The 27,607-nt window shown below is 48.8% G+C and overlaps 1 protein-coding gene and 1 long non-coding RNA gene across 5 annotated transcripts in view; both read left to right on the top strand.

Moving 5' to 3' along the window:
- Window positions 1–6,088: 6,088 nt before the first annotated feature.
- On the top strand, window positions 6,089–11,458 carry LOC114018076 (uncharacterized). Of its 3 annotated transcripts, none has more exons than XR_008735409.1 (4): window positions 6,089–7,461; window positions 7,962–8,068; window positions 8,486–8,667; window positions 9,205–11,458. It is a non-coding gene; the product is annotated as an uncharacterized LOC114018076 (long non-coding RNA). The 3 variants fall into 3 exon arrangements; XR_003563493.2 differs by having other exon boundaries at window positions 6,866–8,068; window positions 9,205–9,333; window positions 9,458–11,458; XR_008735408.1 differs by having other exon boundaries at window positions 6,089–8,068.
- A 1,742-nt stretch (window positions 11,459–13,200) lies between these two features.
- Window positions 13,201–27,607, top strand: part of SLC45A3 (solute carrier family 45 member 3) — a 31,036-nt gene continuing 16,629 nt past the window's right edge. Inside the window, exons 1-3 of one of the 2 annotated variants that reach the window (XM_055728059.1) lie at window positions 13,201–13,432; window positions 13,908–14,017; window positions 27,454–27,601. The gene's annotated coding sequence lies outside the window, so the exon portion shown is untranslated. The remainder of the gene's footprint in view (window positions 13,433–13,907; window positions 14,018–27,453; window positions 27,602–27,607) is intronic. The other variant, XM_055728058.1, reaches the window with a different exon arrangement.

Below are 27,607 nucleotides of genomic sequence, written 5' to 3'. Positions count from 1 at the left end.
AGCCTTTGGCGGCTTTTCTCCTCAATATTGCTCTTCTCAACCCCATGTATTTACTGACCGCTCAGTCCTGCAGGCAGATGCTTTGCCAGCATAAGTTAAAAGTTCCCCTTGGCTCTGTAGTAGTATTTACAGGGAACTAATACCAAAACCAAATTATTTGTTTTCAGATTTAATGGATGTGCATCTGAGAAGTGGACACGCATAATGTTTTGTAACTACAGTGAGCGCTGCCAAACCGGGGGGATAAGATTCCCTTGGCAAAGAATACCAGCTGTCAAGTTTAAATCTAACAGAATTTTGCCTCAGGAATATCCTGTTTGTGTTTCTTTTGGTAGCATTTGGTTACAGGACAAAAATAAAAGGTGGAATTCAAGATCAGATCTGTTTTCTGCAATACAGCTTGGTTTGGCCCTGGTGGGCTTGAAAGAGTAAGTAAATGGGATGAAGTTGATTTAAAGAGCTGCTGTTCTGTTCTTGCCCATCTTGCATGTTGAAGGAAACCTAGAAAAATTGTGGAAGTTGAGATTATTTCCCAGCAAATTCCCTGTACTTGGAAAGTGTATTTTTAGGTATAGTTTTGATGCAGCAAACCACAAAGTGAACAGAGTTGGCTTTTTTACTTCTTTCACTGGTATTTGGGGTCTATGTTGCATGCGATATGATAAATCAAGACTAGAAAGATATCACTAATAACCGAAACTCCTGTGGAGTTGACACAAAGGCTCTCCTGGGGGGTAAAGAGAACATAAGAGCTCTGAAAGGTGTCTGTTCATTGTGCATTGATCTACACGTCTGTAACATGTGATATGTTAGACTTGAATTTGATCTGGGAGTACTGCTTGTTAGTTCATAACCACATCCTGGGCTAACGCATGTCTCCAGCTTCAGGGTTTTATGTAGACCAGGAAATGGTTTTGTGTGTTTTAGGGTTTTTTCCTCTTTCCATGGCTGTAGGTCAAGTTCAAGTGCTATTATCCCACTGTGGGGAAGCATCGGAATGCACTCTCCCCCCATGAATGAAAAAGACCAGTAAGGGATAGCTCCTTTTAAGAAAAAGTTGATGTTAAATTAAACTCTCTAGGTCAAATTCAGCCCTTGGCCTTAAACCATATTTGCAGTTTGGTCTCCTGTGTGTGCATGTTTTTGGATGGAAAATAAATGAAAGCAATCTTGCACAAAGTCAAAGCCACTTCCTATTCTGTCTCTTCAATAATATTTAATTTACCCTTCAAAATGATGTTTTGTTTTATATTCAAGGGTTTGCTTTATATTTGCTTGCAAATTCTGTAGCTTGAAGAGCGACTGCTATTATATTTGAATAATCCCTTGTCTTTCAGGTTGAATAACATTTATGTTTTGAGTAGATAAGATAACAGTTCCAGCAGCAATAAATTTCCTGTTGTCACACTGTCTTTTTTTCCTTAAGCATTTCTAACTAAGCAGTTGGCCTTGTAAGGAGGTTTTGGTTAGCATTATCAATTAGTGGCTTTCTTTAAGTGAGGTCTGTTAGCTTTGTTCATTACAAACATTTTCAAACATTTTTGAATTGATTGGAGTGGTTTATGTCTGAGAACTTCTGTCCTCTTGTGAGATGAAGTTAGTACTGATTTTTTTTTTTAATTGTCTCTTCTGTTTGGATTTTTTTTTTTTTTTTAACTAAATGGTCTTCTGACTTTTATAAAGAGGATATTCTTGTAGTCTCCTAAAGCATGTGCTGTGTTTCTGCTTCACCTCCTGAGAAATGAATGGAATACTTTGAATATAATCCCATTTATTATATAAAGGCATAATTTCTTTTTCCTTAAGCTATCTTTTTTTTTTTTTAATTCATTGCTGATGATGATACTGCAATTGAAACAGTTCTTTTCCCAGAAATAGTTCAGTACATTAGTTTTAAACTAACAGGTGACGCATTTCTCAAAGGCAAACGAGTTCTCATTTGGAAGTGACTCAGGTTCTTTCAGTCTCATTCACATGAAACTTTTTTTGCAACTTTAAATGCGTGATGCCACTTAAGCGACTTCTTTAAACATTTTTCCTCGTTTCCTCCTTTTGTTGAGCAAGGGTGCCGAGAGGAAAAAGAAAATACCTTTGGGCACAAGTCCTTGTTCTCACTCTCGTATCTCCCCACGCCACCAAGAGCTTTTAAGTGTAAAAGACCAAGTGGTAGAGTTTAACAATTTGTGTTACCTCTGATATTTCATTTTCCCAAGTCAGTTAAATGCAAACATAAATATTCTTAATGTGAATAGATTACTTTGAAAAAGCGAGTTGTTATATGAATGCTAGATATTGCTATCTTGGGTCAGATCTAAGGTGAACTTGTTGGATATTTGTTTCTTTCCAGAAATATGTCTTCAGTCTGCTTTAAATTCATGGACTCTGCCTTCCACTGGCCAGGTTTCTGCTGGACGGCTGTGCTGGGTGTCGGTGAGGACAGAAACCTTGATGTCTCCTTTCCGAGGAACCCAAGCCATGTTACAGCTTGGACCCTGAGGCAGTTTGGGGAGGAGAAAGCAGCTCCCTTGACCCCTGGCAGATCTGCCTGGCTGAAGGACAGCTCTCTGCCTCTCTAGTATCGCTTCCCCAGGTACAACGTGACGTAGATGCCCCTGAGTCAGTACTCCATATGGCTGGAAAGGGAGCAACTGAGACGGATGTGCCCAACGAGTGCGGCGTGGGAAGTAGGCTGTAGGGAATTATTCTCTGCCCGTTCAGTCATTTTAGTTCAAACGCAACAAGGAAGAGACCAGTCCTCTGATCTGATGCTAGAACACTGGAGTAATTAAAATAAACAAAAATTCCCAAGACTTTAAATGCTTGAAGGCGTTGCTGACACCAAAACAAATCACCAAGCTTTAAACATAAACCTGGTCTATCTGGCACCATTGGCAGAATGGCTGTTGGCATAACATACTTTAAAAAAAAAATGCCATCGCCTCCTTTTCCTCACTGATACTGCAACATTTCTCAAAACTTACTTTGATCTCTGGGCTTTTCTCTGAAGTATGTGGACCTACAACAAGGAAGGGGTGGGAAATGCCATCTCTAGGCAAGTGTTGCATCTGCTCTAGGGGGCTGTGCTTGCATAGCAGGTTAAAAACTTGTTAGTGTAGACAAAGTTTTTCCTGGTGTGTAGTGAGTCTGGATAATAAACTTGGACTCAACCTGCTGCTAGTTACAGCGCATTCCTCATTGGAATATATCTGAAGTTGCTCTGACAAAAAAAAAAAAAAAAAAAGGAAAGCCACTTGAAACAAATTGCTCGTGTTCTTGGGAATCTTCTCCATCTAACTTCATGTCAGACCCCGGCAGTCCTACCCTTTTGCTGCAGATGAACGAGAGAGAAGCTGTTGTCTTTGTAACTGGGGGTCATGTGGTGGAAAAGTTGAGAAATGCTGTATAAAAGGAAAAGGAAAAAGAACCTCAAGGAGACTTGCCCTCACGCGGCGCGCTGGGATGCTGTCTGAATCATGTGCACCTCTCAGCATGGGTCTCTGTACACAGCTGGAGCAGTTTAAGATGTTCTTTCTGAATTTTGCTGAGAAGTGGCCATGGCCTGTCAGCTGGTGACTTTTGAGCCACCCTGCTGCAGAGAAGGCATGGTGGCGAGCGGTCCTGAGTTAATTCTGGTGGCAAGGCTGTATGATTTTTTTTTTCCAGCTCTCATGCTTAGGCTTCTGCAAGATAAAAATTCCCATAAAAAAAATCAAGGCAAGTGACAGCTAAATCCACTCCAGAAAAGGTTTCTTGGCTCCTTATTAAAAGGGAGTAAGGGGGGTGGGGGGGTAATAGATCGTTCTCTGTAGTTGATCCCATTCTGACAGTGCTCGTTACATCAAATTTGAGCACTCACTCTACCATATGGAAAAAGGGGGAACTCTGTCTAGGACCACTGCTGGGGCGAGTCTCCAATGATGTTTGTGTGTCTTGACCCCAGGCAATTCCTCCATTCTTCCTTTGTTAAACAAGTGATTTGTTGAATGCCAGTGACCCCTTTGTAGGTCTCCTGAGCTGCTGGGGCTGGGAGTGACACAGAATTGTCAATAATCATTTCGGGTAGGGCTCATCATGGAACAATTTTTAACATTCAGGTCAAAGTCATCCCTAGGATTTCAGATAGTGAGGCTGTGTAGGAGGTGAATTAATCACAAAGTTAGCAATGCACACTCACTATTAATATTTCTTTATTTCGTTTGGGAATAGCAGAAGCAAAGGAGCTGATGCCTTGGCTGGTTCTAGGATACCTCCTTCCTGAGTCCTGGTGCTGTGAATTGCAATAAAAATTCTAGGGAAGTGTGACACAGAAAGAAAAATAGCTTTAGCGAGATTAAAGGGAGAGAAGGACAAGACCTGTGAAGATACAGAAACCTGGGATAATGGTAAGCAAATTGGATAGCCGTGATTGCCCTATTCTGTCATTGTGAGATCTGAGTGGAAAACACTCTTATTATTCTTCTGATGATGCTTTTTTTTTTTTTTTTAAATTAATGAAATAGAATCAAGGTTCTCCCAGTCCTGCAGAATCAGGTTCATGCTTCTTTGCAGACAGGTGTATGGCCTTACTCTCCATCTCTAGTATCTCAGTTTCTCTAAGGGAGGCTTCATCATCTAGCAGCTGCTTCCAACCAGCGCTTTGGAAAGGAGCATAGCCTGGGTGTCTTTCTCCTGCAGTCACTTCCTGGCCATACAGTACAAGTATTTCAGAATAAACATGCTGGGAAATATTTGCACTGTGTGCTATAAACAGGGTGCAAGTTGTTTACCTGAAAAAAATATCTGCCCATCAATTGTATAATAAAATAGTCAAGAAAAGGGAAATGTTAAGCTTGTAAAGTTTCATAGATAATTACTCTTGATCAACTGGTTTGACAAGAAATTCCTTTTTCAGCAAATATGGCTGGGGTGGTTTCTGTAAATACAGTTATTTTCTGTTTCAGGTTTGTGCTTCATCCACTCACGATGAATTACGGCAGTTCTCTGCCACCATTGTTACTGCTCTTCGCAGCTGAGCTGCTGGAGCAAATACCCCTGGAAATCTCCAGCAGTGTCCACAACAATGCGTAGTTCTTCATCTCATGGCTGGGGTTGGATCTCAGTTCAGGCTGTAAAATATATGTTTGGACACACGTAATTTCCTATGGCTCCTTCAGGCTGGGAGCTCAGGTCTTGTTCAGCCTGGCAGGCTGAGAGCTGGCGAGCGGGTTTGGCTCAGCACGTGGGGTGCTGCGCGTGGGCACGGGGATGGCCGCGGGGCTGCTGCGGTGACAAACAGGATTTTGCAAGTCAATTTGCAGTGATCTGAAGTGTGTAAGCACCCTCTGAACGTGGCGTGTTTCTTTCAGGCAATCTGACTTTCTTGCCTGGCAGATAACCTGTTCCTCTACTGGAGAGGCAATTCTGCCCCTCAGCCTGTGTGCCACTGGCTGTGCCTGAAGGTTTTACAAGGCTTCGGGAGGCTGGAAGTCGGAGATTTGAGGGCTTTCCCTTTGGAAACTGATGATGGTTCAGACGGCATCAGGGGCTTTGCTTTAGGGTGGACTTTTATTCAAAATTAGTTTCACCCCCTGCAGATTGCTGCCCTCCTCCTTGCCTGGCTGCGATCGCTTGCCTTGGATGTCTCCTACCACCACAGGGTAACAGTTGAGCAGCACCTTTACGGTGTGAGCACCACCTCAGGGGCTCCAGTACCCCATTTCCCATAATGGTTCCTGTTTGCAGATCCCGCTGTGCACCCTGCAGTGGGAGATACGCCACACAGGAGGCTCAGTGGTCCGATACAAACTGGATTGGAACCCCATCCCAAGCTCTTCTTGGGGTGCAAAGCAATGACCTTGCCCCTCTTCCTGTTTGTTTTACTCGGATCCATCTGTCCTGTCTCCTCCTATGCTCGGATGTCAAGGTCTAGGCTGAGGACCGCCTTTTTTGTTTTCTGTTAGGACATCTGCAGGAGTGTGCACGCCTGGGATGGAGCCAAAGAATTACTCTGAAAGAGCCGACTCCAAGTCCTGCACAAAACTCTGGCAAAGCTGAGAACCGTCCTGCAAGCAGCAGGGCTTGCTGAAGTTAAGAGATGTCGCCTGGAGGAGTCGTGGCTATGTGAGAGAAGGAGGGATGGAAAGTAAAAGAAAAAAATTGAGTCGGGGCAGAAAAGCTAAGGGCTCAGTCAGAACGGGTCTGGGGGCACCTCCAGGGTGAGCTGAGTGCTGTGGCGTTAGGTACTGCCTGGAGAAAGGGGTTCTGCCTGGAGAAAAGGTTTGGATTTATAATCAAAGGCAGCATCTCTCATTGTTTAGGCCCTGCTTTATTCAAGGAACTGGAACTTTTTATGTCCCTTTGCAAATAAGTAGAATTTCATTAAAGAAATGAGATGGCCCCCAACTGGAACAAACAGCAAGACCTGCTTTTTCATCTAGTTGCCCTTGTTCCAGAGGGACTTGTATTAGTAAGTTATTGTTTAGTCAAGGTCATCAGCCTCTTGCATACCAGGGCCCCTGGTTTCATCTGTTACCTACCGAGTGTCCCGGGGTCCCGTGGCCGGCGCTCAGCGCTGAAGCTGTCCTGGGAAATTGACTGGATGGCTCATGGGGTGCATCATTTGCAAGTGGCTGAGCAAGTCTGTTGCAGGGAAAGGCTTGGAGACTGAATGGGAGCTGACAGTTTCCTTGGCACCCAAACCAGAAAGAAATCCATTGCTTTGTCTCTAGCTTAGCAGAACTAAAGGGCAGCAAGGCAGAGAGTAGCTTTAAGTTGCCGGTACCAAACGTGCAGGGTGGGAACGAGCTCAATCCATAGGCGGCTTTCTCTAACCAGATTTGAATCAAAATAGGCTATTTCACGAGGAAGACCCTCAAATCTTACCCCGTGGGCTGGAAATTGTAAACTGGCGCCAGCATTGTCTGCTGTGCCCCCTGGCAATGTGACTCTGGGCACAGTGAAATAACATTTACCTCCTTGGGGTAAGAGTGGGAAGGCAGTGGGCAGAGTGTGAGCAATTACCTGATACTCGGGTGGGTGATGTAGCTCAAGATTTTGAGGAGAGTGGTACCTTTCCTAACCTGGCATCTGTTGTGCTGCTGCTGAAGGTCCTGGCCAGGCAATTTTTCCCTGCCTCATTTGTAGGACTGAGGTAGGCGAGGAGTGACGTACTGGGGGAGGAGAGGCAGGGTGGTAGCAGAGATGTGCTGTAGGTCGTAGAACTAGGTGTTGCAAAGTGATCTTTATCCTTACAGTGGCCTTCCAAAGTGGTGCCTGGCTGCTTTTGCGATGCAGAAGGTTAAAGAGCTCGCTGTGGCCAGAGGCCAGGTGTGGGTGGCAAGCTTTGCTATGCCAAGGATTGAAGTCCACAGGAGCCAGAGGTTTGGCGAGCTGGAGGCTGTGGCTGCTCTCAGGCAGGGGACTGAAACAGAGCTGTGCTTCCTTTTCACACAGGGGAAATTTGGGCTTACCTGCACACCGGAGGTGACAGCAACAAAAAGAAAAAAGAAAAAAAAAAAAAAGAAGGCACAGAACAACAGCGGGGGAAGAGGGTTCAGCAGAGCTGTTGTTGTTCGGTTCCTTTCTAACTTCCCCTTAGTGAAGGTAGATTTTGTGGTGCTGTTGAGGTTGGCTGTTTCTCCTCGTCTATTCCTAGCAAGGACATCCCTCCCTGCCAGGATCTGCAGTGTCCTGACAGGGCAAGGGGCAACCACAGCTTGCTTGGCAGGTGGCAGAGTTCAAAACTGGCTACATCCTGAAAAGAAGGGAAGGCAACGGAGCACGTGGTGCTGTGTATGGGGAAAGGAGGCTGGCTGGAAGAGGCAGAGGTTAAGAATGCAGCCCAGGGAACAGCAGGGGGAATGCTAAAATGTTTGTCCTGCACTCTGTAAACATAGCAGATATGCCCAGATTTCAAACCCAGTTTAGCAACGCTCATATACACAGTTTCACGGACAGCTTCTTTCTTTCTGCATCGCCTGCAGGGACAGTAACGTTGACACTGAGCGGCAAACAGTGGGAGCTGTTCCAGTATCAATAAGGACTTGGACGAGGGAGCAAGTTTGCTTGTCTGCAAAGGCCTTGGAAACCAGTAAGTGGTACACGGTGACCCCATCTCCCTACCAAACAGGAATATCTCTCTAACCAAATCCAGCCCTTGCAATATGAGACAGGCTTTGCAGACTCAAAAATCATGAGATTGTTTAAGTCTTGAGCTTCCCAATTAAAAAAAACAAAACAAACCAAAAAGCCAAGAACTAATTGCCTTTTGATTTTGGCAGTTTATGGCCAATCATGTTTCCAAGCTTTTCTCTATAAAAGATGTAGAAATGGATCTAGATGTATAACTAAAAGATGTAGAAAAAGAAAAAGAAAAAAAATAATCCCACCTCACTAAATCCATGACTCCAAATGCTTTGATACTAAATATTATGAAACTTACAGCAAAACCGGGAGAATTAAAATTGTGCAAAGCCAGTGTAGTGCTGACACAGTGTCCCCCCTGCAGTCTTACAGAGACAACCAGCTGCTTGCGCGGCTAGCTGGGGATGGTGGTGCTGAGCCAGGAGATAGTAAACCTCTGGGATGTTGCAGCTTTGCTTTGCTGTCAGGGAGGAAGCAAGAACATGTGCTGTTCTCTTCAGTCTTCAGGAGCGGGCACTTTCCAGCCTGGCACTGCTCCGGGCAGAGGTAATGCCTCTATCAAGGAAACCCTATTGCCATGGAAAATGCAATTTCTATAGTTTGCCTGCGCCAAATTCTCCCTCCTCAGTTATGCTGACAGTGGCAGTTTTCACATGCACAAGAGCCGATCTGGTAGCCCCACTTCCATCCCTTTGTTTTCCTGCAGCCGATGTGTCGGATGCCCCTGGTGCCCAGCAGAGCTGGCCCGGCGGTGCCTCGCGTTGTGGTTAGAGGTGATACCCCTGCTGTTCTGGGGACCCACCCGCCACCTCTCAGGGCTCACGAAAGGAGCTGAAATGCTAATTTTTTGGTACCCCACATTCTGAAGGTTTTAGCCTGATGGCTTCTCCTGAAATGCTTGAGACAAAAATACATTTCCTGTTTAGAAAGAGAGTGAAGATAAGCCCAAAAGTGGAGCCGCCTGCTCTGGCTACCTCAAGTATAAACAGCTTGTGCAGCTGGGCGCTGCTTTTGTTTGTTCTAGTGGCTTTTTCTCTTTAAAGGTGCATTAGACACAGTTACACACAGTCCATCTTTTGGCAGCATCGCTCCCAACTGGCACGAGAGGTCTGGGGCTGTCGGCGTGTCAAGAAAGATCCTTCTAAAAGCCCTGAGCGTGCAGCATGAATTCCCACCTTTGTTTTTGAGGCAACAGCTCTCAGCACCACCAGAGTATGTTTCTGCTTTGCATTTCTCTTAACACTTTTCCACCTTGGTATCTGAGTGCTCTGTACATAGTCACTCCTAACCTCCCTGGGTGGGGTGCTGAGAATGGGTTTATTTTCTCTGCTTACAGAGAGTGAAAGGTTTGTATTGTGAGTCAGCAGACCATCTGCAATCAAGTTCAGGACTCGTTTTTTTCTGTAATTAAGCACGAAATGGGCTTAAAGCTACCTTTGGCCAGGCTGGGGCTGATGTGGCTTCCAGAGTAGATCACACCATCCACGAAATCTCTCTGTGCAGCCAGATTAAGATCCATAGAGGAGATCAGGATTGTGCATTCTCTCTGTGTTGCTGTGGCAGAAGAGCCTGAGCTGTCACAGCGCGCCCTGTGCCCAAGGTAAAGCTGAGATGGTCTCCTGCTCTTTGGCTCCGTGTTTTATTTGCCACTTGTGAGGGTGCCTTACCCCCGTCGATATTCTAGGCAATACCATGAGCTCCGCGGGTAGATGAGATTTAGATAAAATGGGGGAAATCTATGCTATGATCTAATCAGGCACGAGCAGCTGAGAGGGCAGTTGACTCTGGATTTCCCCACTTCGATAAATCAGTCTAGTTTGCAGATTCCCATGATGGCTCAATCCTGCAATGTTCTCAGTCTTCTAGTCCTACTTCAGCAAAATGATTAGGTCTATTTATAAGCCTAGGACTGGATCTACTGAAACCAGTAGTAGAAACAATGTCAGGCTCTTATTGCCATGTTTAGGTACCCAACTATATGGTCTAAATTCTCAGAGCTGCTGATCCCACCAAAGATCCCACTGGGCCCTTGCCAAAGTGCTTCTGGGATCGAGGTGTGGGATCCTCAGCAGCCATCAGCATGGAGCCCTGCAACAGGAAAACCTCTAACGTGCTGTGAAATCCTCGGCTGGTTGGTGGATGAGTTACCGGAGCATGTGAGAAGGCTCCAGGATATGCCTGGTCTTTTGGTCTTGCTCAGCTGTGGGGAGTTGTCTGGTAGATGTGAGATCCGTAGAGCCGTGGTGGAAGGAAGGAGGACCTGAGCAGGGAGAAGTGGAAGTTCCACCAGTGTGTGGCTGTATTTTACTTCTTGTGGTGACATGTCCCTTCTTTCCTTCTGGTAACGTTTGTGAAATGACTGTGGAAAGCCTCGGCTGAGGCCCCGTAGGCAAGCATCGGTGTTTTGGAAACTGGCACTCAAACGCTGCATTGGTGCGTGAGCTGGCGAGAGGCAGCGCAGGGTGAAAGCCGCCCTCGCAGCTGCCCCTGCTGTGTTGGGGACCGTGAAACTCAAATCTGTGCTTGCTCACAGCCGTGCAAGTGCTGTCTCTGATGTGCTGCCACCTTAGTCTCTCTTATGATGTCTGGGTGTAACTTCCAGTGCTTATTCCTCTAAAGGGGAGTAATTGTTCTTTTTTTGTTTTCTTCTTTATCTGTGCAGTAGTAGTACCTTGCTGTCAGCTTAAAGAAAGGTATGGTCTTGTCCCAGAGAAGAGCAGGAGGCAATAAATAAAAACAGTGGTGTCGTGGAGAGGAAGGGGCAAAAGTTGTGCAAAGAAAAACCATGTAGAGGAGCTCAGGGTTCCCTCTGCGCTCCTTGTACTGGGAACCAGTGTGAGACGTAGCAGTTCAGCATGGAGCTCGTCCTGTACAGCAGAGGCCAGGTGAGGCGAAGGTGTGCTTTAAGTAAGTGTGAAAATGCCTTGCTGAAGAGGGAGGAACTAGAGGTGCGTTCACCTGCAGCTAGAACTCGTGAATGCTTTCTGTGGAGGAGCAGAGCGTCTGGCTGGAATTTGAAGAGATTATTGCAATAAAGATATATCGCATCAGCTGGAGCCTTTATCAACAAGTTGCCAAGTGCTTGTCAGAGTGCACAAATATTGTTATCACTGCTTTATTAAAGGATAAATGAGACGAGAGATGGGAAGGCTGAAGTATTTGAGAAGCACCTAACTTTTATGGTGCCTCGATGGAAGGGCATTGGTCGTGTGCCCTAGGAACATAACTGAAGCATGAATGAACTAGTGTTTGATATAGCAGAGTATCAGTTGTCCTAATCTGCCCTGTTAGCCGTAGTTAAACCCACCTTCTGCCTGGTAAATCTAAAAAATGTGATCTGTCCGTTAACAGCACAGGTTGCCCTGCCTCTGGTCTGGAGCACCGCTTCTGAGCAAGCCCTGTCCATCTCCAGGAGGTATTGCTCTTTGGTACAGCTATGGAACTGTACATGTTAAATCTCCCTCCAGAGTTTTGAGAGTAACAAGCCAGACCTTCCTATGACCTGCCCTGTGTCCTGTTGTGAGCATAGATGATCCTAGGGAGGTGGTATCATCCAGCGGAGCTGCTGGTTTGTTCTCTGACTCGCAGAGCTTCGTGGAACTCCCAGCCCGTTCAAACAGTGCCAGCCCGCTGTGGCATGCGGCGAAACGAGCAGAGCTTCCTCTGCGCGACGGTCTAGGAGTATTCACCACCACAGCCTGCAATTTCTTTTATAAAATTGGCTGCTTGTGCCTGGACCAAGCTCACCCAGTGAGTCAGAGCCGGGAATAGAAGATAGGAAACTCGAATTCATGCTGCTAGTCTAACCACTGAGCCCTGCAATGCCCAGCTCCTCGAGCTCAGTGCACAGCATTTGGGAACCCACCTCCTGAGAGTCAGACGCTCCAGGGCAAAAAAAGGAGAAGAAAAAAAAAAAAAAAAAAAAAAAGAGAGAAAAAAAAGCAGCAGCACTAATAGCTATTTAATTGCTTTTGAACTTCCCTGACTATAAAACAGGGGCAGTTCTCCCCACCCGAATTTGGACCCTGGCACTTCACCAACTGAAGTCATAGCCTAGCTCTTCAGCAGTTTTTGCGAGTTCCTAGCTGCATCTGGACTGCCAAAAAACTTTTTTCAGGAAACAGTGGTGCCGTTTCTCCTTGTCACCCCCCCACACACACAGCGAGAGTGAGTTCTCATCAGTTCAAGTGACAACAAATGCAGGTGCTTCTCTGCTTTTTCGATGTAGGGTAAGTCTTTTCAGCAAACTTTGGGAGGGAACAGCTGCTCACAGTGAAAACAAGACTATCCTGCTGATCCAAGCTGAAATGTGACATGGAAATGGATTTTTTGACCTTGAGAGGTACAAAGTTGCTCAAAGGAGGGGACCCTGCGAAGATTAAAAATAACAAGATCTTTGTAACATTTCTGCAGCAAGCAGAGCTGGATGAATACGTTGCAGAACAGGGGGCCAAATCTTTAAATAGTACAAACTAGTACAAGTCTTTTGATGACCTATCAGCTGAAGAACTGGCCCAAGCATTTGCAAACATTAATTTAAGAACAGCTGGTTTTGTCGACTGCATTCTTGTCTCCTGTTTCCTATCCTCCGCTCGTGAGTGTTCACACAAAAAAAGATATTTGTTGATGCAGATGTTTAAGGAAGGCTGTTCCTTCTGAGGGTCCACATCTTGAGGGCTGTACGTTTGAATAAGAGCATTCATTTTCCTCAACTCGCAGTTCTGTTCAGCGATTGTTGGACAAGTTAGATACCGATACAATGTCTAGATCTCTCTGTACAAGCATATATATTCTGTCTGTCTCTCTCCCTCACACGCCATGTGATTTGAAGCAGTCATCTACCATGAATAATGTCCAGGGGCCAGGTCACAAGCTTCCCATAGCATGGGAATCCATTTGCATACAATCCGAGCAATTACAAGTAATGAATAGGTTAGTAAAATCAAACAAAACGGGAAACCATTCACACTGGGTAATACTCGAGGAAGAAGGGAGGAAAAAGGGGGGGGGGGGGGGAGGGAGATGTTCCTTCTCCAAATGCCAGTGGTTTGCGTGGATGCCCGGTCCCCGCGGGGCTGCTGGCAGCGGCACCGGGCGCGCTGGGGGCCCGGGCAGCCCCGCTCCGCCGGCCGCGGGGGCTGGGGGCTGCTCTGCCCGGCGGCGGGGGGGCGGCCGGGCCCCCCCCGCGGCCCCGCTCCGCCCGCGGCAGCGCATGCTCCCTGCCGGGCCGCAACCTGCCCATTTAAACGGCGGCGGAGGCGCGGGCGCCGCACCGGGGCCGGGCGGAGGGCTGAGCCCCGGCCGCGCCGAGGTAGGGCTGGGGGGGGGGGGGGGGGGGGTCGTTGGGGGGGGGGGGGCGCGGCAGAGCGCCGAGCCCGAGCTGCGGCGGGATGCGGGAGCCGGAGCCGGAGCTGGGCAGCGCCGGGGGGACGGGAGCGGTGCGGGGGGGCGTTGTGGGGGGGGTCGCGGCAGAGCGCCGAGCCCGAGCGGCGGCGGGATGCGGGATGCGGGAGCCGGAGCTGGGCAGCGCCGGGGGGACGGGACGGGGGGCGGCGGGGGCGCGGCGCAGCGCTGGTACTGGGGCGGCTGCGCCGGGTCCTGCTGCAGTGGTCCTGCTGATGCTCCTTGGGATCCGCGCTGCTTCCCGGTGGGAGCCCCGGGCGCCCGGGGAAGCGGGAGCGGCTGCAGGTAGCGCGGCGCTGCGCCCGGCCAGGCCGCCCCGAGCCCTCCCAGGGCCGGGATGTGGCAGGAGAGGTTTTGCCCCCCCGTGCTTCTCATTGTTACAGAGACATCTGCTGCGACCGAGTTCGCGTTAAAGATTCTCGGATGGGAAAGGAGTTTGGGAAGCGTGATGTGACCGCCGGCTCCCAGGAATCCTGAAGACTTGTGGGGACAGGTCAGTGAATCCTTAGAACCGAAGGAGCCAGCGCCTGGCAAAGGGCAGTTTCCATTGCACCCCACCGAGGGCTCTGCCTGCGCTGGATAACTTGTCTCTCCCCATCAGCGGGAGTGGGAGGAGGCTGTTGTCTTAAAAGCGGTGCCTAAAGATCCTAACGGGGACAGTCCCTACGTTACTGACTTCGGCATGACTGGAGACTTTGGTAGTAAAACGCCTTAGCTGTTTATGGTAAACATAAACTAAAAGAATAATTTGTCTTCCTGCAGATGACAGCTTTAGGAGCAAGTGGCAGGCACTAGAATAAACTAATAGTTTTATGCTGGCGATAGCCAGGCTTGGCAAAATGCTTATGTTTAAAAAAAAAAAAAAAAATTTTTTTTGGAAGGGAAATGTGTCAGGAGCAGCTTTCCTGATCCTCATCTAGATTTGTCAGACTCATGAGCAATACAGGGAAAGTGCCCAGGCTCAAACCGTGTCCCATTCTGGCACTGTTCTAGATGTGGGTTGAAGAGAGCAGCCTTTGTATAACGTGAGAATAACTAGAAATTTATAGAAACAGAACATGAGTAAGAACTTCAAAAGTACCCAAATGACCTGGGCATTGAAGTCATGCAGGCACTCCTGAAAAACATGTACCAGCCTTTAAACGTTTTATATTATTCACCCTACCTGCAATTTTCTTTCTGTTTTTCTTAAATGTGTGATGCTACCTGGACTTTCTTGCATCATCCGTAGCTACTGCCCTTCCACTCGGTGGGGAGTGGCCACGGTGGCGGACCCAGGCATGCCAGATTGCCAGCCCTGCGCTTGGATTCCAGGCAGTGCCTTAAACTCTGGAACTTATTACCGCAAAGCATCGTGGAAGCCAAGAGCGCTTGGCTTCTGGGATTTGAAAAAAAGGATTAGAAATTTGATATGGATAACAAGAATCTCCAGAATTAATAGCAAATTAAATGAGAGCTTTACAAGGGATACCAATCCCTGTATTTCAGGGCATAAACCAATCTTGGGATTTAGTAGGAAACTTCTCCTTGTAGGGAGATTTTTCTTGCGCTGTTTGCTGGTGGGTATATCCCTCTACAGCTTGTTACAGTGCAGTGTCAGCTGTAAGAACATCTTGTCTCCTTGGCGAGGTTCCAGTTACAAAGTACCTGAACCTCAAGGTGTTTCCCACCGTGGAGCTGTTGCTAGAAGGCCCAAGCCCCATGGCTTTGTGTAGAAGCTGCCTGGAGATAAGGATAACATTATCTGCGAACAAAGCAGTGCTCTTAGTGGCTCTAAGATTACTGTCACTGTAATGTAATAAGAGTGATAGTAGATACTGCAATATGTTCGGGACAAACTCCACCAGCAGCGTCGTTGTGGAAGTGGACAGTCAGCTGTTGTGGGCAGTGAGAAATGTTACAGCCATAGTGCGAGAAGCTGAATTCACTGGACTGCTCGCTGAGTTAGAAAATGTAGCCTTTGCTCCGCTTTATCTTTGAAAGTAGGGATGTCTAGCATAAACTCTTGTTAACCTTTTCCCCAAACTGTTTATTTCGCAGGAGCACTGCAGTGGCAGTGTTGAGGGGTGTGTGTGTGTTTTTGTTTTTCCCTTGTTACACATCTCTGCTCTTTTGACTAAAGCTTCCATATGGAATTCAGGGTGATGGCTGGGCTCTTGTGGCTGATGGCATTGTGAGTGCGCAGTCCTGAAAATAATTTTAAAAACTGTATATAACGATAGCTGCCTAGTTTTGTAATGAAGTTGCTTGTGGAAGCTTTGTTCAGAGTATGGACCAAAAAAAGCTGGTGCTAAAAGCATTGAATCCACTGTATGATGAAGTGACAAGGCAAAACCTGCATTTTGAACATAACTGCGTGTGTCTCCTTGCGTGTCTTTCTGCAAAGCTTCTTTGGAAATATTTGCCTGTTCGCAGAGTGCCTGCATCACTGTGAAAATCATAACCCAGAGCCTTTTGTGTTGGATCCACCAGAAGCTCTGAGGGTTTGCAAATTAATACTGAGGGATGTACAAGAGCAAAGGAAGACAAACGTTGATGCTCGGTGAAAGTAGTCTTTATAATAGTGATATTTCTAATCTGCTAGATTATATTAGTCTCAATCTCTGGTTTCCATAGTTTTACACTGATAAAAAATGGTGTGAAAAGTTCTGCCTGTGGCAGTTTTCTGACTGTTCCCTGTCGAAGGAGTACTGCAGGCGGTGATGTGGCCGAGAACTTCAGAATACTGCTGGGTTTGTGTGTTCTCCCCGACGGTACTAGCGGTTGGTTGGATTCAAGCTGCTTGTAACTCAGTCAGGTCTGGTGCCAGTCTAGACCAGTGCTAGGAGCTTGCTTAAATGACCAGAGAAAACACGTAACGAACTTTACGAAGCGATTTGCTGATTGTCTCTTTTTTTTATCAATACTCTGTATTCTCTTTTTTTATCGATGCTCTATATTCTCAGGCAATTTAAGCGTATTTCGTACGCAGCAGTGGATATAGGACTAATGCAGTCCTCTGATTTTAGTCTCTCTGGAGGTTTATACCACTCTTGTCACAGTGGGATTGTAGAGCTTTTCAGATGAGCTATAAGTGTTGTGAGTAACATCTGTTTGTGTTTATCCTCCACCTTTCTCTATGTTGGAGCAGTTCATCCAAGGAGTGTCTTGTTTTGGTAGTTGACTGTTTGGGGTTTTCTTTAATGTGTGAGTTGCTATCTCCTTTATCTTGGCTAAGGCAACATCAAAGCCAAACACTTGACCCATTGGGTGAAAGTTGTGGAGGTTTGTGATGGAGTCAAGGCTACGAGGAAGCCGAAGCAAAAGGACCAAAGGGATGGGAGGAGAGCAACCGCACGTAGTGGTAGGGGGTGACAAAGCAATAATAGCTGTAAAGCCTCGTGCCTGGAGAGAAGGAAGCACCGGGCGGTGTGGAGAGGGATGCGCAGAAACCAAAAAGAGTTCTGTCTGGTGAATCTCCTCCGTTCACTTCTGCTGTTGCAAACAATTCCATCATATGACGGTGTCCTGTGGCTTCTGCGGGGGGGGGGGGGGGGCAGTCAGCCTAAGACAGCTACTTTTAACGAAAACTAACCCTAGACAGCCAACCTGCGGAGTCTTGTGATCCTTCAGCCGTGCGGTTAAACTCATGACCAAGGTTGCGCTGTGAGTGGAGCAAGGGAGTCATGAGGAGCTTGTGAGCACCTGTCAACTGTTTTCAATGTTTACTTGATTTCTGAATGTTTAATATCAGACATCAAACCTCTCCGTGTGAAAACAAGGATCCTAGGGCTCAGCTGAGAGGACAGAGAGCATCACAGAGGAATCCTTGCTTTTATAAAACTGGGAAACTTTAAAGGTGTCTCTGCAAGGTTGCCACACGATGTAGATGCTCAGAGAAGACCGTCTGTAAGCACGGATCCGTGTAACATAAAGGAAACCTTGCGCTCCCCACAAAAGAATAGGAGGATAGTAAATCAAAGGTTTCTTTTTGCAGTTCTGTGCCTGATGTTTGAATATGTTGAACCCTTCAAGCCTGTTCTACTTCTTGTGCTGCTGTTGCTCCTCACTGCTGTAAGAATCAGTCTGATCTAGTGCTGCAGGCCTGCAGAACTTGCTGATGCGTCCACAAATGAAGCTCTTGAGTTGCTTGTTCAAAAAACATAACTAAATGGAACTATAAAGGCACCATTTAGTTATTATTATTATTTGTATGCATGCTGTTCCTTGGAGGTCCTCAAATTTGTGCCCTTCCTCCTTGTTTTCATATCCTAAAATGTCAGTTCCTCTTGCAGTTCAAAAATATTTGTTTAACATTTTGCCAGCCTGCAGAAGAGGAGAAACAGACCCCCGTGAATATTGTCTGGCAAAATAAGAAATGTTCTGTAGAAATGTGGTCCGAATGGCTTCTTTGTCTCGGTGCTGGAGGGTGGCTGGAACACACACAGCAATAAGCAGGTGCTTGATTTGCAGCTCTGAAACGTTTTTCTTTTTCCTTGTTACTTTATGTGTACTAAAAGAAACTGCTGCTAGTCCAGATCTTGGGGACCTGGCCCTGTCTTACATTCAGGGAGACCTTCTTTGAGAAACACCTGAAATCAGCTCTGTTGATTTCAGAAGGAACCAGCTTCTGGGGACTTGCAGATGAATTCTCATAATTGCCAGGTTTTGAATACTCAGGTGTAAGGATGGCCTCTGGCAAAACAACGAGGTTTATTTGAAAAAAGAAACTTAAAACGATGATGGGTACTGTGTTTGGTTTGTGAGGTCTAAGGTTTTTCCCTTCAATCAAGGGAGTGGATTTTCTTCCACCTTCATTTTATTGAAAGCTGAAGGTCTCCATGGTGGTTTGTCTCCAGGAGCTAGGACTTCAAGAAAAATGCAAATACAGTGAGTGCATTGACTCAAATCAGTGCAAGCTGTCAGCACTCAAAAGCCATTAATGTTCTTGCAGAGCAGGCTAGAGCCAACTTCAGGAATGATGTGTACATAGTTGTGGATAACATCTAAATCTTGCGCTAGGTTTATGGGTTAAGAGTTTTAGTGAAACAGTGCATGCAATAAAATCCATGGATCACACTTTCTTTACCGAATGCTAGGAGTGATTCCTGCTGGAATCTGACCTGCTACGTCAAAGAAACGGAGGTGGTGATCAAACCTCAAATCTGACTCTCTTCTGCCTTCTCCTCCCAGTTGCCTGCTTCTTATTTAGGAGCAATGGGCAGAGCTGGCTCTTCAGTTGGATTCCAGGTGGGTGTAGGTGTACTCACTCAGTTCTCTGTCCTCTCTGCACAGAGGCCAAAAGCCTCCACGTCACTCTGGAACCTGTGTGTGAGTTCCCTGCTGGTGATTTTACACTTTTTCCATCGGCAGTGTGCTCTGCCACTGGTCTGGGAAGTTACACTCATCTCTTTCCCCTCTGCCCAGGGCTGTAGTGCCACTTCTGGTGTGATCCTCTGTTTGGAGAGGGGGTACCCAAAGCATTTTGGTGATCTACAAGACCTGAGCTGACACTGCTGGTGGTGATTATCCCCTGTTGGTGCTCTCCCTGCCCGTGTGGTGTACTGGTCGTCGCTGTGCTACCTCAGTCTGGATTCTGGCAAAAATTCTCCCTTTGCTTAGAGCTGTGCAAACAGCCTGAAGGATTGTTCTGGTCACAGAGAGAGCTTCCTTGTAGGTCTGTGGCGAGAGGCAGTTCATAAATACAAAGAGATGGAGCACAAAGGAACAATGCGATGACAGTGGCTTTCCAAGGCAGCGCTCTGTGCGTACCAGGTACTGGCTCTTGGCGTGACAGGGGAGGGCTTTGTGCGGGCACTGTTGCTGTTAGACTTCAGAGGTGCGTTTGGGAATGTTTATGACAAAACGACTCCTGTGTGCAAGGGGTGGTGGGAGCAGCTGGAGCAATGCTGGAACAAAAGGCTGCTGTGCTACAGCCAAGGCCGACTGAGCAATTAATGGGCCTGGAAGGGTGGCTTTTCGTGAGGACTGACTAAAGCTAGGTTTAGGAAAGTGGCTAAATGTAGTCTGGAGAGGGGTCTGACCATGCATATAAAAAGGAGAGCATAGGAATTACATAGGGGATGACTGGAGGGAGGGAGGGAAGGAAGGAAGGTCGCTTCCCAGCTATTAAATCTCTTAGCCCATGGATATTGTTTCAGGGGAAATTCTTGCAACCTCAGTACTCGAGACCCATCCATCCAGACTGGACAAATCACTGGAGAATGTGCTGTTGGGAGCAGTCCTGCAGCAGCCCCGGGGAAGATGATTCAACAGGGCCTCTTTCATCTTTGATTTCTGTGAACACAGTCTACGTTTGTGCTGCCCCCAGATACTCCCATTCATCACTGTCTGTGGCCAATGTTGATAGCAGCGTATAAGCCTTTTGGGCAAGAGCAGGGAATGCTAGTTATCCCCTCTGCTAACAGAAGACTGTAACTGAGGCTAGTTAGCACATGCTGATGCACAACCAGAGTGGCCCGAGACGCTGCTGTTGATAAGCTCCTTCCTGGCTCTTCCTGGGCACAGCCAGCGTTGCGCCTGCCCGAGGTGCCCTGGCTGTTTGCCCAAGGCAGCCCAGAGCATGTTGCGGGAATATCAGAGGTCTTTTCTGCTTCATTTGTAGCTCACTGAACTTTACTCCAGTAAACATGGGCAAGCGAGAGCCCAGCGTGGAGAGAAAATCCTGCCTCTACTCGGAGTCTGAAATGCACAAACTTTCATTTATCCGCTGCTTTACAGCAGACTTTTTCAGCAAGTGCTAAGTAATTTCAGCGCTCTGACCCCTTTCCTGCCTGTCCTCCTTGATAGATGCAGTCTGTGCTCTCGGTACCAGAGCAAGAAACTAACCATGTGCAGCAAAAAGCCTGAGCGCCCCTGCTCAGAGTGCCCTGCAAAATCTAGGGAGCTTTGAACTTGAACTCCATGCTTAATTACTAACAAGCTAATATTTGGGACTGATATTCTTTCCAGGGCTCAAAACAGAAGTTAGGTTCCTGTTTGTAAGGAGAGATGGGGTGGGGAGTGAGGGGGATGGTAAAAATGCCTTGCTCCATTCACCTCCTGTACAAATGGCAGCTTTGAGCCTTCTCTTTTGAAAATGGAAAACTCCCCTTCCAGATTCTCCATGCTGCCGTGTGTTTTGTGTGAGCGGCTGCAGCTTAATGTCAAATCCCTGCGTGTTCAGGGTCCATTACACATGAAACTGATAGTGAGAGTGGGGAAAGGAAAAGGCTTCTTCAGTTTCCTGTAACGATCTTCCAGTGAAACTTATCTGTCTTGAAAAATAAAATCTGATTGCTTCTTATCTTTGCCGTTATCCGGACAATTTCAGGCAGAAGTAAAAATCATAGCATCTCATGTTTTCAGACCCAGGCCTTGTGACTGGTCTGTCATGATAAGGAAAAAAGTTCTCTCTGCTCCAGCGGTGATCTGAGGGTCCTCATTAAGACAGCAAAGTAGAAGTCGGACACGTAGAAGTGCTGCTTTTATAAGAAAGATCTCGGGACTCCGATATGTGGTCTTTGACCTTAAAGCACCCCAGAGAAATCCTGTTATTCCCTGCACGCGTGCTCTTCACGCGTCCCTTTGGCAGAGGGTGCTTGGCCCACGGCTGCCAGACTGTCCCCTTCAGTCACAGCATATTGGCACAAACCCACCTCCACCGGCCGCTGAAGCCCAGAGGGTAGATGGGGAGCACGGGTGGCTGGAGAGCCAGCAAGCGGGGTGGAAATTGCAACTCTGCCAGAGGGGCAGGCGGCGCGGACAGCGGTGTCTTAGATCAACTCCCAGCCCAAAGTATTTGGAGGGTTTTGCTTTTTTTCTCTCCCCCTTTTAATGCTCCCACCAGAGGTAGCTGCCTGTTGTGCATCCGTTCTTGCACCAGCTCTGCTAGGAGCACTTGCATGATCTCTTCTCTGAGCAGGCGGGTAAAACCCAGCCGTTCCCGGGAGAGCTGCGGGCTGCTGCCGAGCACATCAGGGTCTGATGTGACTGATGGGGGTTCTGTACTCACAGCTGTCTTGGGGCTATTCCTCACGCTGCAAAGGCTCTTTGTCTCATTCAAAGCCATGACCTCATTTTAGAGACAGAAAACAGAGAGGGAGAAACCCACCAACCTGCCAGCAGAGGTCAAAGGGCTCGCTGAGAGATATGTTAGCATCAAACTTCTCCGGCAGGGACACAAATAACTGGAATTGCAGACCAGAAAATTACCATGAAAAAATGGACTAACTACCATGTGATTACAAAAGGGCCCATTAGTTCTGTGTGTGTCTAGGATTCAGAGTATATCCTTTGAGGAAGAGCACGAGGTCACGCTCCCAAAACTTGAAGCAAAAGGGACTGTGGAAGTCTGTGCCTGCTGCTCTCCGGGGACGGCCGTGCGTGGCGCTTTGGCTGCTCGCTCTCCTCCTCCTTTCCTCGGCGCAGCCCTTGGCAAACACGACTTCTGGCAAAACGAAGGAAGGTTAGATTTCGGTGTTAGCTGGCGGCAGCTCCCGCTGGGGCTATATTTGTCGGACCCCTCGCTGCTACTTGATAATCAGCCTGTTGGGGTGCGGGTTGGGCGAAGGAATCCCTTCGCCCCCCTGCCGGGGCTGGGCGGTTTGTTTCTGCAGAGCCCCTGGCAGCTGCTGGCCCAGGAGCCGTGGCTGATGGTTTGGATTTACAGTCTCACGTGTCAGTGCCGGCTGTGGCCTTTGCTCCGGCCCTTGGGTTTTGCTGGTACCTCAGAATGGTCCTCTCCATCCCAAGGTTAGTCCTGAGACTCGGCTGGCCCCGTGACTGTCACAGCTTCCCAAATAAAGCCAGAAATGATGAAGCTCTGTCATGGGGTAGAAGTCCTAGAGCTGTCTCGGAGCCGAAGTTGACATCGGCTTGCTGAGGAGTCAGATGTCCCCTTATGTGGCATTTGTGCTTTGGTTGGAAACAAGAAGTTCCGATTTCACTTCCCATTTCCCAGCCCTGTGAACAGGCATTGCAAAATGGACACAGTAAAGCAGCTAGGGTTTCTGCCTTCCCATCTCTTCTCCGTAAAAGATGGGGAAATTATTCTTCTGGGGCTCAGCACTAGTGATTAAAACGCAGTTGTGTGTCACTTTTCAGTGCTAAGGTGACCTGTGTAGCATGCAGTGGGACAGCTATGTGTTCTCTGTACGTGGTAACAGCCATCCACCAGAACCGGTTTGCTTTTCTCTTTGCCAGTTCCAGTTTGCTGGGGTAAGAGCTTTGCTCTCTGCTTTCCCTGTTTCACCCCCGGTGATCGTTTCCCCTAAGCAGGATTACAGTAATGCAACCCCATGAAATCCCACGTGCTTGCTTAGGCAGAGCTGGTGGATAGAGGACATCGTACCTCCAAATAGGGTGGTAATGACCGGCACAAAAGTCCTTGTGCAATTTAGGTAGCTGTGGAAGAAAATACAGGTTCAATCCAGGTAGACATTCCCAGAATGTTGGTGAGCGTGGGCGTTCTTTGGCTTTGCTTTGCCTATGGGGGCACCAGTGAAGATGCCGTGTGCCCCAGCGTGCCCCAGACGAGCCTGCTGCCAGTGTTAGGTGTGCTGCAGGGTTTCGAAGGACTGTCCAGCCGCAGAGCTCTGGGGACCAGGCAGGTACCGTGGGGTGACAGTGCTACAGCCTGTGGTCAGGGGCACTGCTGGACCCAGCCCTGGTCCCCTGCAGGGCTGGGTGCTCCTCTGCAGTGATGGGTGCAGGCTCTTGGGTGCAGACTCTGCCTTTGCAAGGTTCTCTGAGGAGGAGGACGTGTCCGTGGGTCCTGGGCACAACACACACATCCTCGAGCCTCAGGGATGCGCAGCCAAGTGTTACCGTGGCCGGCACTGCTGGGGGGTCCCGGCAGCGGGGGGGTCTGGGCCACCTGTTGGAGTTTTAGACACGGGGAGGCTGCTGCCCTTTTTAACAGCGTCCATCTCTTTTCCCTCGCTTCCCGGTATTCCCTTTACAACCAGCCCATTGTGCTGTGGGCTACAGCAGCTGGGTGGAGTGTTTCAGGCTCAAGTGTAATTTCAGTGCCTTTAAAAGCCTTTGGAGGGCTTTTTTTTTTTTTTTTTTCTCCTCTCCCCCCAGCCCCCCCCCCCCTCCCTTCCTGAAGAGGACAGCAACGCCAACAAGGGATAATTTGATGGATTACTCTGCGGGGCTGAGGGGCTCTCCTTAATCCCCTTTGTGGGCCTGTTTGACTAGACGCGTAGCAGAAGCCCCCAGCCTCAGGCAGAGAAAAGGCAGCTCAGCAGGGTGGGTTTTACACACTGACATATAAATACGGGCCCTGGTCATGTGGTGCCGGATATAATCTGTGCCCGTTACCACGCTGCAGAGAAGGGGGGCACCTGGAGGGGGCTTATTTTTTCCCTTTCCAGTTCAATTTACATTTTTATTCTTCTGCTAAAAAAAATAATCAAAAAAGGAAGAGGGGGGTGGGGGAGAGGCTGACTCAGACCAAACGCCAGGGCGATGGGCACGGTATTTAAACACCAAAAATGAACCTAAGTGAAAAGCAGAACCAGATCATCTTTCCTTTCCCTTCCCGCTCCAAAACACGGGCTCCTCTCGTGAATAAAAGCCAGAGCCTGGGCCATGCAGTAGCAAAACAAAGCTGTAGCTCTGATGTAGAGCCAGCCAACCTCGTCTGGAGGTCTCGGGTTGTTTATAGCAGACCTGACGCTGAGTCAGGAGGGAGCGATCAGAATGAGCGAGGCTGAAACTGCTGTTTCTCAGGTGGCGTTGTGTGTGCTCAGAAGCGTGCGGTGCTTCTGTGCTTAATGAAGTCTGGTGGTTAAATCCCAGTCCCGAGCAGGTAAAACACTGTGAGACCATCCTAAACCATCCTGCCGTGTGGCGGGCATGAGCAGTCCCGTTGCGGTTCCTTCAGCGCAGTCTGAAGATCCCTCTGCAGTTGAGCTCAGCTACAGGGTATTTACTGGGGTGCTCAGTCCTTCACCGCACCACAGCAGAACTTGGCCCTCTATAGTGCAGTCACCTTTTTGCGGTGTCCCTGAAGGAGATGGGGCTGAGCTGCAGACCCGCAAGGCAAGGCTTCAGCCCTTCAGCCCGGGCTGCTGCCTGCCTGCAGAAAGCCGGGTGCCCAGCTCCATCCTGCGCCGTCTGATCTTGGCCAGGCTCCTCCTAGCGTGGACGGCAGCAGGATCTCCCAGGCGGCCCGAAGCCTGTTGCTGCCGCTGGGTGAACGTGGCAATGACGCCTGCCAACTGTGGGAGAGTTAATGATACCCGCTGGCATCCATCGCGGTGCGCGCTGCTGGGCTGATGTCCGTCCCTTGGAGAAGTGTGGTGAGCTCCGAAAGTGTCAGCGTGGCCTCCGCTGAGTCAGTGACCTCGTTAGACAGGCAGTTTCTGTTTGTAAAGGGGGAGGAGGAGGAGGAGGGTGAGGATGAGCTGGAACTGGCCACTTTTTGCTGCTGTATCCTTTTCACTGGTCAAGCAGGCGGGCACGGGAGCTAAGGCAGCCAAAGCCCGGGAGAAAGCCTCCTGGCAGGGGCGATTCCTTTGTCTGCCAGAGAGAGAAGCAGCTTGTGGGACAGGAGGTCAGTGGAGCCTGTGGGCTGCCCTGCTGTCTGTTTGATGTTCTCATTGCGGGGTGAGGATAAAGCTATTGGCACAGCTCCTGAAAGGAGCGTGAGATACCACAGACGTGCAGGGTGAAGGGCAAGCGGGACAGATCTTTCTCCACCCTGGAAGGCATCCTCTCTGCATGGCAGGCAGAGCAAGGACAGTGCTGTTAGCCTGCCAGGCTGGAAAACATCCTTTCCTAACTCCCGTTCTTAACAAATATTTTGACCTCCGCATCCATCTCATAGGGACTTTCATTTGCCTTTCCCTGGTGCCTTTGCTTTGGTCAGCTGGTGAATGTGGGACAGTGACCTGTTTCACGTGCCCCTGCTGCTCACTGTAACACACAGAAGATACTCAGTGGTCACTTGCCCTCACAGATGCACCTTTACCTGAAGGATATCAGCAAAAAATGCCTCCCAGAGCTTCTGCAGAAGTGAACCAGTCCCTTGGGTTGCCTCTGGAACAGCCCAACCCTGCTCACCAGGACTGACCAGCCTCCCAGGTCAGGAGGGCCAAAGGTAAAGGGAAAGTCACCGGGTGGTTTGTGCCCTGCCCCAGCTCCATGGCAGCTGCAGATGTATTCTGCTGGCTCTGAAATGACTTGTGCTCTGTGGTTGAGGCAGTGGGAGCCTGGCAGGACCTGAGGTTGCATCTCAAAGTCCATCTTGGTGAGCCCTAGCCACCTGGAGGGAAGGTGAATGGCTCGGTGGTTACGGGAGACCAGAGCTTTGCTCACTGAGCGGGTGCAGTCTGGTTTAGTGGCCCACAGACGGGGGAAGATGCAGCCTCCTGAAAATCAGCTGCTGGCTGCAGGTGCTTCACATTGGCGGCTTCTTCTCTCTGTGGCTTCTTACTTTCAGTTCACCAAGCGGGGATGGAGGTGAGCTGCCTTCAGCCTCGGTGCGTGTCTGTTGGGCCGGGGATCAGCCTGCATCAGGAGAGCAGCAAGCACAAGAGGGCCTGAACTAAGCTCTGGCTTTTACATCACCCTGAAAGCCGGATGATCACGTTGTAGGTGCTGCAGCAACGAATTGCAGCACGGCAGGAAGGAACTAACCCCCCCAGTCCTAGTAAATTCAGATGTCTCCCTTTGAACCAAACTGCGTGGAAGGTCTTCTGCGCTGTTGCGGGGACCTGCCCCTGCCTGTAACTCTGGAAGCATCTGTAGCATTTAGTCATAGATTAATATATCCTGGTGTCTGGGCTGCTGCACTGTGGGGTGAGGGAGGGAATTTCAAATGGGCTGGGATGCCCAGGTCTTCCTTGTTCTCGTCGGAGAGGATTTCCACCCACTGCTGCTCTTTCCCTAAGCAGAGCTGCCGAAGCCGATATAATGGAGCCCCCGAGCTCAAAGGAAACGCAGAGTTAATTCAGAGAGACTAAATAAATGGCCGTTCTCCCATCCCTGCTTAATGACCACTCCCCTCTCCCCACGCTGTGAATGGGGTCAAGGAGATTTGGGAGGGGAGGGGGAAGGGGAGAGGGTCAGGAGGGGTCAGGTGAGTTTTCCATTTCATCCCGCGCAAGCCTGCCAGGGCTATTCTCCATGGTGTATTTCACATTCAGCTGCGGTGAATGGACACTGATAGCTGTGAAAGGATCTGGCACTGTATGAACAGCCCTTCCCTAAGCACTCGCCCTTGTGCTCTCTCCCACCCTTTCTTCCAAAGGGCTTCCAGGGAGCGGGGAATTAATAACATTCGTAAAGAGCCCCTTGGAAGGTTGGAAATGTAACGGGTGGTTATGAATGGAAACCCAATGGCCAGCCATACCCTTCGCCCCCTCCCCTCTCTCTGCTCCTGGTGGGAATAGGTTCCTGCACCAAACCTGCCGTGCCGTGGGGAGGGGAGGTGTGGGTCCGTATCACCTGGGGATGGCTGGGCTGGAGCAGCTCCCACCGGAGCTCCCCGCACAGCACCAGCTCCTGCCTCCAGTGCTGGCCAGTACCGGCTGCCTCGTGTGCTTCTCCCCAGAGCCAAGGCTTTGCCTTTTCCTTTGCCAAGGCAAAGGCTTTCGTGGGGAAATTCCTTCCCATGTAAGACAGGGCTCAGATTATTACAGAGCCCTGACGGGTCACAAATAGTTGATGAATCGAATTCTCTGTTGTCTGACCATTGCTGTGGCTGTTTGTTGAACTGTGGGGTAGGTGCGCGACTGTGATAAATCAGGGAGGCTGCTGCTACCACCTTGAATAACAACTCTTGTCCCTTCTGCACCCGTGTGAGAGACTGGAAGGATTATGGAAGGGTGTGGATTCTTCTGAGAGATAAATGAATTTTTGTCTGCCATGCAACTACACCCCAATTTTATTTTTAAAATATCCGTCCCTCCATCTTCATTCTATTTAATCACTGTTTAGATGCAATTACTTGTAAGATCGAACGTCGGAAAGATTAGAGGAGATTGGGAGGAGAGACTCGGTCTTTGCTCGTTCACGTCCGTCAGCGCCCTGCACGTAGTCCACTTTCTTCAGGTGTCTTGGAGTTCATTCCTTCTGAAAGTGAAAGGTGCGG

The sequence above is a fragment of the Falco cherrug genome, chromosome 16, assembly GCF_023634085.1.
Source record: "Falco cherrug isolate bFalChe1 chromosome 16, bFalChe1.pri, whole genome shotgun sequence".
In the NCBI taxonomy this organism is placed as follows: domain Eukaryota; kingdom Metazoa; phylum Chordata; class Aves; order Falconiformes; family Falconidae; genus Falco; species Falco cherrug.
Note: the sequence above shows the minus strand (reverse complement) of the source record. Positions and strands in the feature narration are given on the sequence as shown.